Below are 12,220 nucleotides of genomic sequence, written 5' to 3'. Positions count from 1 at the left end.
CTAGTCGAACCAGAGCCTATGCAACCAGTCACTTTCTGTAATCAATAAAGTTGTGGCCGAAATTCTGCCAAAAACCAAAATAAAAATTTGTGTCAAGTATGAATTTATTTAGGGGGGAGGTTTCTGGGTCTGAACACGCAAATGACAAGGAATTAGAGGACAAAACAAGGGTCAGAAGGACTATCCCCAAGCTAACTACAGATCCATACAAGATTTTATAGGCTGAGCACATTCTAGCTGTAGGGATGAATAATAGAATCATAGACTCACAGAATTGTGGAGTTGGAAGGGACCCAAGGGTCATCTAGTCGAACCCCCTGCAAAGCAAGAATCTCAGCTCAAGCATCCATGACAGATGGCCATCCAACCTCTGCTTAAAAACCTTCAAGGAAGGAGAGTTCACAACTTCTCGTGGGAGTCTGTTCCACTGTCGAACAGCTCTTGCTGTCAGAAAGTTTTTCCTGATGTTTAGTTGAAATCTCTTTTCTTGTAACTTGAAGCTATTGGTTTGAGTCCTACCCTCCAGAGCAGAATAAAACAAGCTTGCTGCATCTTCCAAGTGCCAGCCCTTGAGATATTTCAATTTGAATAGTAGACCCATCACTGTTTAAGTAGCTAAAGAGGAAAAAGATATGATGAAATTAGCGCATGCTAAATTTTTGCACCGAGCCCCCCCAGAAAAGGGGAATGTGAAAAGCTTTTCAAACTAAAATTGTCTCTGTGCATTCCCAACCCACTCGCCACATCTAAGTGCTCTTGCTAACAAAATGCATCCGTCCTCAACAACAATTATCCTTTTTTTTGTAACTTCTGTTTAAAATTTCCAATCAAAAGTAATATAAACAGTATATGCGTTCTCAGCTCCTTTGGTTGGCAAATTACATTGCGTACATATTGAGTTTAAAGTGTCTCGAGGAGAAAACATTTGCTTGATCCAAGAAGAAAGCTTTTCCTTGTAATCTAACATACTAGGAAGTGAATGAATTTGTGTGTAGTTTAGATTGGGAAATCAAAGCAACTCCAAATTCCAGCAGCCCTTTCATTATCTAAAAGTAAAAGGCAGACAAACAGCACCATATAATTATTTTAATGTTAATGCCATGCTTCGTGTAGCCACACAGTAAATCTCCCGAATGTACTCAATCTTTTCACTTATCTGGATCCGAAAATATAAATCATCTGAAGGCAACTGTACTTGTGAATGTATTCACTGGAAAATAGGTACCTTCCAAGCTGAAATGAATTGGTGGCTTGGAACATAGGTCAGCCAAGAATGGCAAGATGAGAAATGCTACTCAAAACACGGGGAGATCCTTTGCCCATATTACACATCTGAAGGCACCAGGAAAATGAGGAAAGTCACAAAACTAAAGGGCTTTTCTTTCTTTCTTTCTTTCTTTCTTTCTTTCTTTCTTTCTTTCTTTCTTTCTTTCTTAAAAAAGGTACTCTGATTTATATCATCTCCTTCCATCCCAGTATCATTTTCAATTTTCCCCAATGAAAATTTCATATCAAAAGTGAATAGTGCCAAAAGGAATAAGGCGAAGGATTTAACGAAGTACAGTAGAATGATTGTTGAATACAAAGGACAACAGAGCGCTGAGGAGCTATTCATGGGACAGTGATACAGTGAGCCCCCTGTTTGGAAACACTTGCACATTAGTGCAAGCAAAACAGGAGGGAGATGGTCCTCTTTTGTCCCATATGAATTCAGGTTATAGTTGAGCTCCTTCCCAGGACTTTAGAGGTTATGTTTTCTATCCCAATTTAAAATCGTTGAGAAGTCTCCATGTGTTGCTCTGAATTGAGTTTCTTTCACTGTCGTTTGAATTGCTCCATCCTTGTCAGTGATGCTTTGTCAGCTAACAAATGGGTTCCAACGCAGTCCTGCTCCAGAGTTTCTGCTCCCCATAATCTCTACAGTTTAACTAGCTAAGAGGCATGGGTCCCAAGCACATGCATGTTTACTGAGAGGTAACTCCCACTTTGTTCAATGGGGCTTACTAGTACCAAGTAAGTGTGTGTAAGATTTGGGTCCAAAGATTAATCAAAAATTAGAGAACGAATGGGAATGCGTAGATGAATACATGGTCAAACGATGTCCCAAAAGTAATTCATTGATATGTTTAGACTGAAATCCACAAGGTTAAGAGCAGACAAATGGGTACAAGACTTGATGGTTAACACTAAAAATTATACTGCTTAAACACGATTTAAAGGATACTGTATTAAAGTGAATGATGCCAATCATGGGTGGAGGGAAGTAACAGGGAAATAAGAGGGGGGAAATGAATAATCATATTTGGATATATGTATACAGAATGTAATACGGTTTTCTTTTGACTGTATCACCATAGCTATTTAAGAACGAAATGATAAATAAAATAAAATAAAATAAATATGGGTCTAAGGACTGTAGTACAAAACACATGTAAGTGGCAATTCTACAAATTATCATCATCATAGATTTGTTAATCGCCTTCTAAACCACCAACTCAGGATGATTTACGCCTAAAATCATTAAAAACAGTTAAAAACACAGCAGGAACAATAAATGCATTTAAAATAAACCAAAACCCTAGCAAGTAGACACTCATGGTAAATACCCATTTATCCAGCTCAGAAACCTTGTCGAAACAAAAGTGTGCTTGTATACATCTCGAAACAATGGATAAAACAAACACCATTAGATGTACTGCTGGATAAGTGTTTAATGGTTATTGCATTTGTTTTTTAAAAAAAGCATTTAAAATTTTGTTACAAAAATCAAAAGTGTACTCAATTGTTTCTGAAAAATGCAGATAGTGTGCTCTCTCATATCTCCACAGGAATGCTGTTCCACAGAACAAGAGCATCCACACTGCGAGTCGTGGTCTAAGATACATACCCAGCAATAAGTCCATTAAACTCAGCAGAGCCGACTTCCAAGTAAATATGTATTGGGTTGTTACTAGGCAGAAAGTCACACGGAGCTTAGCAAAGCATACTTGTGAGCGAAAATGCTTAGCATTGCATGGCTGCAATCCTATCACACTTTTTTGACCCACTGTGCAGAGTGAGAATTACTTCCAAGTAAACATGCATCAAGGTTGGTGGCTACCGTAGTAACTACTGAAAACCGGGATACCTAAAAGGTTGTCCCGTATCCCTTCCATTGCTTCACAGTGTTATGAAGAAGAGGCTGTTCTATCAGGAAGTCCATCTGAGGGACTTGACATCTTTCCGCAGGGCCTGCAAGACAGAGCTGTTCCGCCTCGCCTTTGGTTTGGACTCAGTCTGACCCTTATGTTTTCCTCCCCTTATGGTTTTGCTCTATGGGCTACTATTAAAATGAGGCTGCATTTTAAATTGTATTTTAACCCGTATTTTATTTTATATTTCTCCCCCCCCCCCATTATGTTTTTATTGTAATTTTATTGGTGTTAGTCACCATGAGCCCGGCTCTGGCTGGGGAGGGTGGGGTATAAATAAATAAATTATTATTATTATTATTATTATTATTATTATTATTATTATTTATTATATCTTACACAATGTTGAAATGGAGACTTTAATGAGGTGGCACCTTCCATTATATATTGGACAGGTGCCATCTCTATTTCCTTTTTGGCACTTGCTAAAAAAGTTCCTCTTTCAACAAGCCTTCTAAGACCTTTATCTCAGTTAGTATCCAGATTTGAACTGATTTTATGCATGTGCTGTTGTTGTTTTTATTTTATTTTTTAAACTGTATATGTGTGTGTGTATATATGTGTGTGTGTGTGTGTGGCTGTTTTATATTCATTATTATACTGTATTGTGAATTGTCTCAGGGTGCCTCGTGGCAAGTGGTTCACAAATGAAATAAATAATATACGTTTGGATAAAATTCACACACACATATATATGGGTTGCCATATTTCAAAAAGTGAAAATCCAGACACAAAAGTTGTGGAGCTTATTTTTAAGGAAATTTGCCAAAATCTACACTTCCGACATAGGTCTGGATTTTCCCGGACATTACAGCAATCTCCGCCCGGACCTTGTTTCTGACAGCCAAATCCTGGCTATGTCCGGAAAGTTCCCGACGAATGATGACCCTAATATATTATCACATAATTGCAAAGTTAGAAGGGAACACACAGAACACACAGTAATGGATGACCTCTGTGGTCCCTTCCAACTTTTCAATTATATGATTATATACACACACACACACACACACATACACACACTTGTATATTATCCAAATATATATATGGATACAATATAATAAAGCAGAATGAGGAAATATATCAAACTCCCTACTACAAATATAGCATTTGGTATAATTTCCCACAACATGAAAACATTATCTGCAATGTTGCTTTTGCAGTGTTTTGTGCCACGAAATCATGTTGTGATGTTTGTCTTTTTTTTCTGCATTGTATTTGTGTCACCAGCACTACATCTCATGCTAACAGTAATGCTGGTGTTGTTGAAGCAAATTGTATGAGTGCGCTATAATACATGTAGATTCGCCGAGGTTTGAAAAGGGCAAGTTAAGCCCGTGCTTTGAATCAGCAGATAGATTTATTCGCCTCGGAAATCAGAGAAGCAGATCCAAATCAGAAAAAGAGGTGAAATATAACTCTTCATTCATTACTTTGGCAGCTAGCACAATTGCCCAGTAAAGAGCCCTTAGATCCAAGACAGTTGGTTTCCTCATAGCCTGTAATGCAATTTCATGTAATTACAGAGACCCAAAACCAAACGGTTTTAAAAGATACCTGAATTTGGGAAATCCTGAGCAAGCTGCCTAATAAGAATGGGTACATAAGAGGGGAGGAGGGACTTGTGTTTTGAAATAATATGCATGTATGTGACTCCCAGTACGTTTCCAAGCACAATTCAAAGTGTTGGTGCTGACTTTTAAAGCCCTAAAAGGCCTCGGTCCAGTATACCTGAAGGAGCGTCTCCACCCCCATCGTTCTGCCCGGATGCTGAGGTCCAGCGCCGAGGGCCTTCTGGCGGTTCCCTTGCAACGAGAAGCCAAGCTACAGGGAACCAGGCAGAGGGCCTTCTTGGTAGTGGCACCCGCCCTATGGAACGCCCTCCCATCAGATGTCAAAGAGAAAAATAACTACCAAACCTTTAGAAGACATCTGAAGGCAGCCCTGTTTAGGGAAGCTTTTCATGTTTAATAGGTTATTGTATTTTAGTGTTCTGTTGGAAGCCGCCCAGAGTGCCTAGGGAAACCCAGCAAGATGGGCAGGGTATAAATAATAAATAATTATTATATTATTATTATATACCAACACAAAATGTTGCAGTATCGAGTGTTGCTTTTTTAGGATGCCAGCCAGCCATTCCTTTTCCCAGGATATGCGATTCCACCCCACATTCCCCCTAGTTTTCCATTGCTCCCCACCCAACAGTTTATCAGCATTCTGTGCCCACTGAGCATGCTAACAGTGTTTCCATCATGACAGGATTTGGGGGGGCAGAAGTTTAGGGTCCCACTGTGCAGGAAGCATAGGTGCCAACTCTCTGGGGCCCTGGGTACCTGAGCACCCATCAAATTCCCCATGAAGGGCCCAGGCACCCACAAATTTTGGTGCCATGCATGCTCCATTGCCTGGGGCACGCATGGTTGCGGGGTCTAGTTGGCACTCCTAGCAGGAAGATACAAAATACAGCAGGGCTGACTGACTGTTGAAGAAATTGAAATGATGTGTATTACAGTGGTACCTCGGGTTACATACACTTCAGGTTACATACGCTTCAGGTTACACATTCCACTAACCCAGAAATAGTGCTTCAGGTTAAGAACGGACCTTCGGAATGAATTAAGTACTTAACCCAAGGTACCACTGTACTATCTAGAGAGAGAGAGATATTACTATTAAGCCCATAATCTAAAATTTCCAAATTCCATCACTGCATGCTCACTTCTCATTTGATAATTTTTTTGGGGGGGGGGTCCCCTCACCCTCAACATTTTGTATTTCTGCAAACCTTGGGATTTTTCAGACCTGTTGCTATCTCCCTCTTGTGCATGGCTGGCACTGTTTCAGTGACATGATCCATCCTCAAATGAGTTTGCCAATACAGTGGTACCTTGGGTTAAGTACTTAATTCATTCTGGAGGTCTTTTCTTAACATGAAACTGTTCTTAACCTGAAGCACCACTTTAGCTAATGGGGCCTCCTGCTGCCGCCGCACCACCAGAGTACAATTTCTGTTCTCATCCTGAAGCAAAGTTCTTGACCCAAGGTACTATTTCTGGGTTAGCGGAGTCTGTAACCTGAAGCGTATGTAACCCGAGGTACCACTGTAATTGAGTCTCTTAAAAACAGAACACAATCACCAGCTCCTCCCTCTTCCCCTGTATAGAGCTCAGTGTGTGATGGAGCCTAGTCAGTGACTGCTTAATCTAATGCTCATTTCTCAGTTCATGTTTATTACATGGCACAGCTGCCAAGGGGGCGGGCTGACGAATTGTACTTTTACAGAAGACCTTTTGGGGTGTTCTTCATGCCACGGGGAGCCACGGGGATGAGCATGTTAGCTCCACCCCTATAGCTGAGCCAGTCGTTTTGCCATTTGTGAAGGGTCTGAAGCTGTACTTGTGGAGAGAAGTACAGGAAGCTCCCCGCTTCAGCCAGTTGCCCTCCAAAAGCTTGAAGGCAGGTGGAGTAGCAACGGGAGTGTGAGAATAATGCACTCATCCCTGTGGCCCATGCCCATATGTTTACTGCACATTTAAGTAGAGGGCGATCGCCTTGCACTTTGTTGAGAACCAAAATAGCATCCCCACAACTCTCTTTTTCCCCCTGCTTTCAATGGCACGCACAAATCGAGGCTGGAGAGGCAGGGAAACAGCATGCCTCTGGGAATCTGACGCTCATCAAAGCAACCGCTTCATGCCGAAGCTTGCAAATGTGGGTTGACTTGCAGTCCAGGTTTACGAGCAATCATATGAAGATGTTAGCAAGAAGCCAGTGTAATTTTGGGCTGGGCTGGTCTCTCCCTCCCTCCCACTTGAAGCTGCGGCTCCAATACTTTGGCCACCTCATGAGAAGAGAAGACTCCCTGGAAAAGACCCTGATGTTGGGAAAGATGGAGGGCACAAGGAGAAGGGGACGACAGAGGACGAGATGGTTGGACAGTGTTCTCGAGGCTACCAGCATGAGTTTGACCAAACTGCGGGAGGCAGTGGAAGACAGGGGTGCCTGGCGTGCTCTGGTCCATGGGGTCACGAAGAGTCGGACACGACTAAACGACTAAACAACAACAGTCTCTCCCTCCCTCCCACTTGAATAAAATAGGGGGGCATTTGCCCCACAAGATCAATCACAAGATGCAGTGCTGACACACCAATTGAATGGTAATGCCCATAAACTTGGGGGGGGGCCTCAAAAAAATTTGAGGTAGTGAAAGGATCTCAGCCCCTAGGAGTTGGCTGCTATGCTAACAACAACAACCATTTTATTATTTATACCCCGCCTCTGTGGTTGGCTTTCCCCAGCCACTCTGGGCGGCTTATAGAGTTGTCATGAGGGTAAGGGTGGTCTAATCCTGCCTGTCACCTTGAGTTCCTTAAAGTGAAGGGGGAATACTTATGTAGAAAATAAATTGCTGATCCAGTCCCGCTGCGGCTGCATGAGTGGATCCTTATTCATAGAAGGGACAGTGAAGGTCATATGGTCCAACTTGCTTCTCACAGTGCATCTGTAATGCAGGATGCAACCAAACCCTAACAGATGGCCTTAACAGAAGATGCTTAGGGACCTTCAGATGACTTCCTGGCTAATTAAACACCCAGAATATCAAGGCTTGGCCAATAAAATCTATATACCATCAGTACACGAACGTTTCCTGGTCTTTCTTTCTTTCTTTCTTTCTTCAATTTAAAAAGTGTTTGCAAGTGCTTGCCCTCTCTCTTCAACTCCACGGATCTGGGAAACAGTGAGAGGGAAAGTTTTCTTCATATTAAAAGAAGAATAAGGGAAGAGCGGGGGGGGGACGGGGACACCTCCCCTAACTTTCCAAAAAGTCAGTGTGTCTAACATTCAAATATAGCCACCGAGCAAACAAGACAGCTTAATTGTTTGCTTCTCTAAGGGAAGGAGCTAAACCCGGAATTAATTTGGCTCAGCTTGTGAAGCAATCCGTTTGCTCTGCTTAATTCTGGCAATTAAAGAAGTTTTCTCAGACACAATTAACATGTAAATCAGCCGCGGAGTGAGGGGCGCGCGGGGGGGATGCGGGGGGCAGGCTGGGGGAAACAAGGAGTATGCTAAGGCGATTGGCCGCGGGGGTGGGGGGGCGAGACTCCTTCCTCTCGCACTGCGCCGCCTTGGCCGCTGGGGGCGCTGGTGGCCCTCTCCTAGTTATCTAAGTAGCAGCATTAGGATTAGCGGCAGCCAGTCGCTTTCCCAGGCGGGAGGGGCCTGGGAAGCAGGAGGATTAATTTATTAGCGCTGCTACTGCTCTTCCCTGGGCTGATTGGCTCCGAGACAGGGACGGATTAACCCAGCCAGTAGCTCTCGGGCTGGGATTTGGGGGAAAGGGAGGGCGGGAGAGGAAGAAAGGCGAGCGGATGGGAAGGACCGTGCCAAAGATCTCCCCCGAGGAGCATCGCAACGCGCTGCCCAGCCCGGGGGATGTCCGATTAGCATTCTCCGCGCACGCAGCTCCAGCAATTTATTTGTTTTCGCCCGGAGCCCTGGAAACTCGAGCAGAGCGGGCCGGGCGCGCAGGTTGCATGCGAGAGCATGCGCGCATCCAGACGAGGACTGGGCTCGTCTCCGCACCCGCTGCAAGGCGCCTAGGTTTTAGGAGGGTTTGGTCAGAGGCGGGGAACTGGGCCAATGCCCAGTTGCAGCCGGAGCCCTGTTCCCTTAACGGGCCCGATCATGTTGCCAAAAATCAAGGAGTGGTGATGGCGCGCTGTTCTTGCAACGCCTTAGAGTGGGATCGCGGTGGGCGACCAAACTTTTCGTAAGTTTGATCAGCCCTTGCTCCGTTGTGACTTTTAGAAAAGGGGGGAAAGGAAAAACTTTACTGGTGAAGCGTCCCCTTCTGGCCAAAGAGACGAACAGCAAGAAGCGAATCCCCAGCTGTTACACGACTCCTCTCCCTTGGCTATAGACCCCTCGCCTTTACGCAAAAGGGAAATACTGTGCGCGCTGTAAAACTCAGAGCCGTTCGGGAGGCGTGCAGGCTTCACGATCGCCGGCCCCGGCTGGCATTTCGGCTGCTGCGGTGCCGTCTCCCGGTAACGCTCCCTTGTATTTCGTACACAGCCACACATGGGCCCGCTTTATTAATCCCTTCCCCACTTTTTCTTTTTTCCAGCGCTACAAAAAGAATCCATATTATGCAGCCCTTCTTCGTTCCATGCCCCCCCCCCCCAGCAAACTATGTTGGTCTCCTCTTCTCTTTCGCCGTCATTACAGGCAGAATCCGTGGAAGTTTGATCCGAATCATAAAAACTAAATAAACTCCAGAGCGATTAGACAAGGGCAGCTTGACTGTCAAGTCAACTTAAATGGCTTGGTCTCACAAGACGCTTGCTAATTTTGCTGCTAGATAAAGGACACTAAGGTTGGGGAAGAAAGAGAAACGAGTTTTTTTGCTAACTTTGGGCATGGTTCCCATATCTATCCACCTCTATATTTTAACACAGGCTGGGGGGGGGGGGGCGTTCTTTGCCAAGATAAAGTTCGTGGAAGGAGGAATATGGGTACAACATTGAGGTAGATCCCCAAGTGTTTGTTTTTAAACACACACATACGCTTTCCATATTGGAAAATCTAAAATCTCCTTATCGTGGGTAAGTCCAAAATGGTCAGATCAAAATACAGACAAAGAGGTTGCTTTGGTTTGAAGTCCTGCCCCCATTATTGATTAGAGTGCAGCTGTTGTCAATGAGGACATTAGCGCGTTTGTGTGGGTGAAAGATTCTGGAAGTCGGTTGCAATCCTCTTTAAAAAAAACTTATGCTAGCCTCGTTCCAAAAGATTATTCTTAAATTGTGAGCAGAGTTCCTTTTGCGCACGCCTTCTGCTGGCAACGCTTTGTTGCAGTGGGAAAATCATCCCCGGTATCGCCGTTTGAATAAGGAGGACTTAACACATCCCTTTAAAGTTTAAACTTTTCAATTTTAAAAAAATCGATGAACAAATCCTTTCTCGCAGCTCGTCTCTGGTAGCGTTTCTTCGCAGGCTTTCTTCCTCTTCTTCCTTTTCAAACAAATCTCTTTTTTTATTTAATTAGGCAGAAGAAACTTTCTCCATGTTCCCGGGTTTCCAATCAGAATCCCCATCAGTTACATGCACAGAAGAGAGCGCGGAATAAAGGGAGGGCTCCCGATTTCTCTTTTTCTGTGGGTGTGTTGGCACTTTGCCCGCACCCACCCACCCTTCCCCCATTCCCTCCTCGCCCCCCCCACCAAAAAAACCCACACACACATTCATGGGCTGGCTGTTTGAGAAGTGGGCGAAGGTGGATGTCATGCTCGGGGCAGTCCGTTTCCGCGGAATCCAGCCCGGGATTTGACTCCACCTCCAGCCAAGCTGCTTCCCAGTGACAGAAGAGTTGGGACGGAGACTCGCAGTGGGAAGAGAGGCAGGGCGCGGGGAGATCGGGAGAGAAAGAGAGAGAGCGAGAGAGGCTGCTGTGAAGTCCTCCCCAAACACACACTTCAATGACCAGGCGAGCTGGGGCGAAGCGCGCTCTCCTGCCGGGGCACAAGCAGCTCTGCCTGCCGACGAGGAGTTCCCCCCAAGACGCCTCGCCCGCCGGGAGCACTTTTTCGGAGGGGCAGCGCAAGACCCTGAAAGGACTTCTCCTCTCCCACGACCCGTCGGAAGGGGACTTACTGGAGTGGCAGCGCGAGTGGCCTCGGGAAGAGGAGTAACCGGAGCTCTTTGATTTCCCCCTCCCCACACCCAACCCTTTCCCCCTTTTCCCCCCCACCCTCCGTGGAGATGGACACATCGCAGCCCCCAAAGTCGAAATATTGAATCTTTCCCCACCACCACCCAAAACCTCCACACGCCGCCGCCCCACGCGCGCACACATACACACACACGCCCCGCTCCCCCTAGGACGCACGCCGGTAATAATGACAAAGGATTGCAAAGGCGAGAGTGGATCGAGTTTCGCGGAGCGATCCCCTTAAATGGATTACTAAATGGGACACTCCATCAGCTAGTCCTGTCCTCGTAAGCCTCCCAGATACATGCACCGACGAGGTACGTGAACTCCTTTTTCCTCTCTCTTCTCTCCCCCCCCATCGCCATCCCCATGCACTGCGCTGCTGCTTCTCTGCGCTCCGGGATATGCACGAGGGCATTGTTCCGGGCTGCGTTTGCAAGCGCGGGGAGCTTGCAGCGCCAGGTCCTGCAGGACAGCAGAAGGATGGTGAAGCGGCGGCGGCCGCAGAGCCAGGAGACGGCGAGGACTGCTCGGGCACGCTCCATGCTGGAGTCACTTTCTCTCCCCTGACCCGGGTCCGTGTGTGTGTGTGTGTGTACGCGCGCAGTACAGTTTCCCGGGGAGGGGAGAACGCCTGATTTCTCTTGCCCTGCTCTTAATGTTGCACGAACTGGGCGCGTTTGTTTTGTTGCAAAAGCGCGCCGCCAGCGCCCTCCCTCCGCCCCGCGCCCTCGCTTTCGCGGCTCGGGGACACTTTGCCCGGGAGCTGCCCGCTTGCTTGGCCGCCGCGGGGAGGGGCGGCTGCCGGGCTGGGAAGCCGCGCCACACACACACACACACACACCCGCCTCGGTGGCAGGCAGTGCAGCCGCGCCGCTCCGAGCCCGGCTTTTCCCCGTCGCTCCGCACGAGGCTTCCTTGGGGGGCGAGCGGGATGGGCGTGGAGTCTTTGTTTCGGAGACAATGTGACGGCGGAGGAGAAGCGGCGGCGAGCGGCGAGGGCTGGTGGGCTGGCGAAGCCGTCGGGCCAGGAGGGAAACTTGGGGCTGAGGGAGAGGCGGACCCCCTGCCCCCCCCCCCACCCCCGAGCTCGCCTTCCCCTGCCGGGGCCAACGCCTCCCCTCCGCCCTCGGCGCAGTGCCCGGTGCCCACCCTGGTCCCTGGGGGGGGGGGAGCAGCGTGTGTGACGGCGCCGCCCGTCTCCGGCTTTGTTTGCGAGATTGGGGACGGGGCTGGGCGCGGGCGGAGGGCTGCTGCTGCTGCTCCTCTCTCTTCCCCCTGTTGCACCCCGCGGTTGAGGGGAGGGGCAGCTGTC

The 12,220-nt window shown here is 47.1% G+C and overlaps 1 protein-coding gene and 1 long non-coding RNA gene across 7 annotated transcripts in view; both read left to right on the top strand.

Moving 5' to 3' along the window:
- LOC308458451 overlaps positions 1–12,220 on the top strand; it is a 262,354-nt gene that overhangs the window by 12,686 nt on the left and 237,448 nt on the right. The gene's annotated exons all lie outside the window — the stretch shown is intronic.
- The window catches only part of SEMA6A (semaphorin 6A), a 185,397-nt gene continuing 183,651 nt past the window's right edge, over positions 10,475–12,220 (top strand). For 3 of the 6 annotated variants that reach the window (XM_080972396.1, XM_080972394.1, XM_080972390.1), the window contains exon 1: positions 10,475–11,222. The gene's annotated coding sequence lies outside the window, so the exon portion shown is untranslated. The remainder of the gene's footprint in view (positions 11,223–12,220) is intronic. The other 3 variants (XM_080972393.1, XM_080972395.1, XM_080972392.1) reach the window with 1 other exon arrangement.

This window comes from Podarcis pityusensis, assembly GCF_964106645.2.
Source record: "Podarcis pityusensis genome assembly, chromosome: 11".
Taxonomy (NCBI): domain Eukaryota; kingdom Metazoa; phylum Chordata; class Lepidosauria; order Squamata; family Lacertidae; genus Podarcis; species Podarcis pityusensis.
Note: the sequence above shows the minus strand (reverse complement) of the source record. Positions and strands in the feature narration are given on the sequence as shown.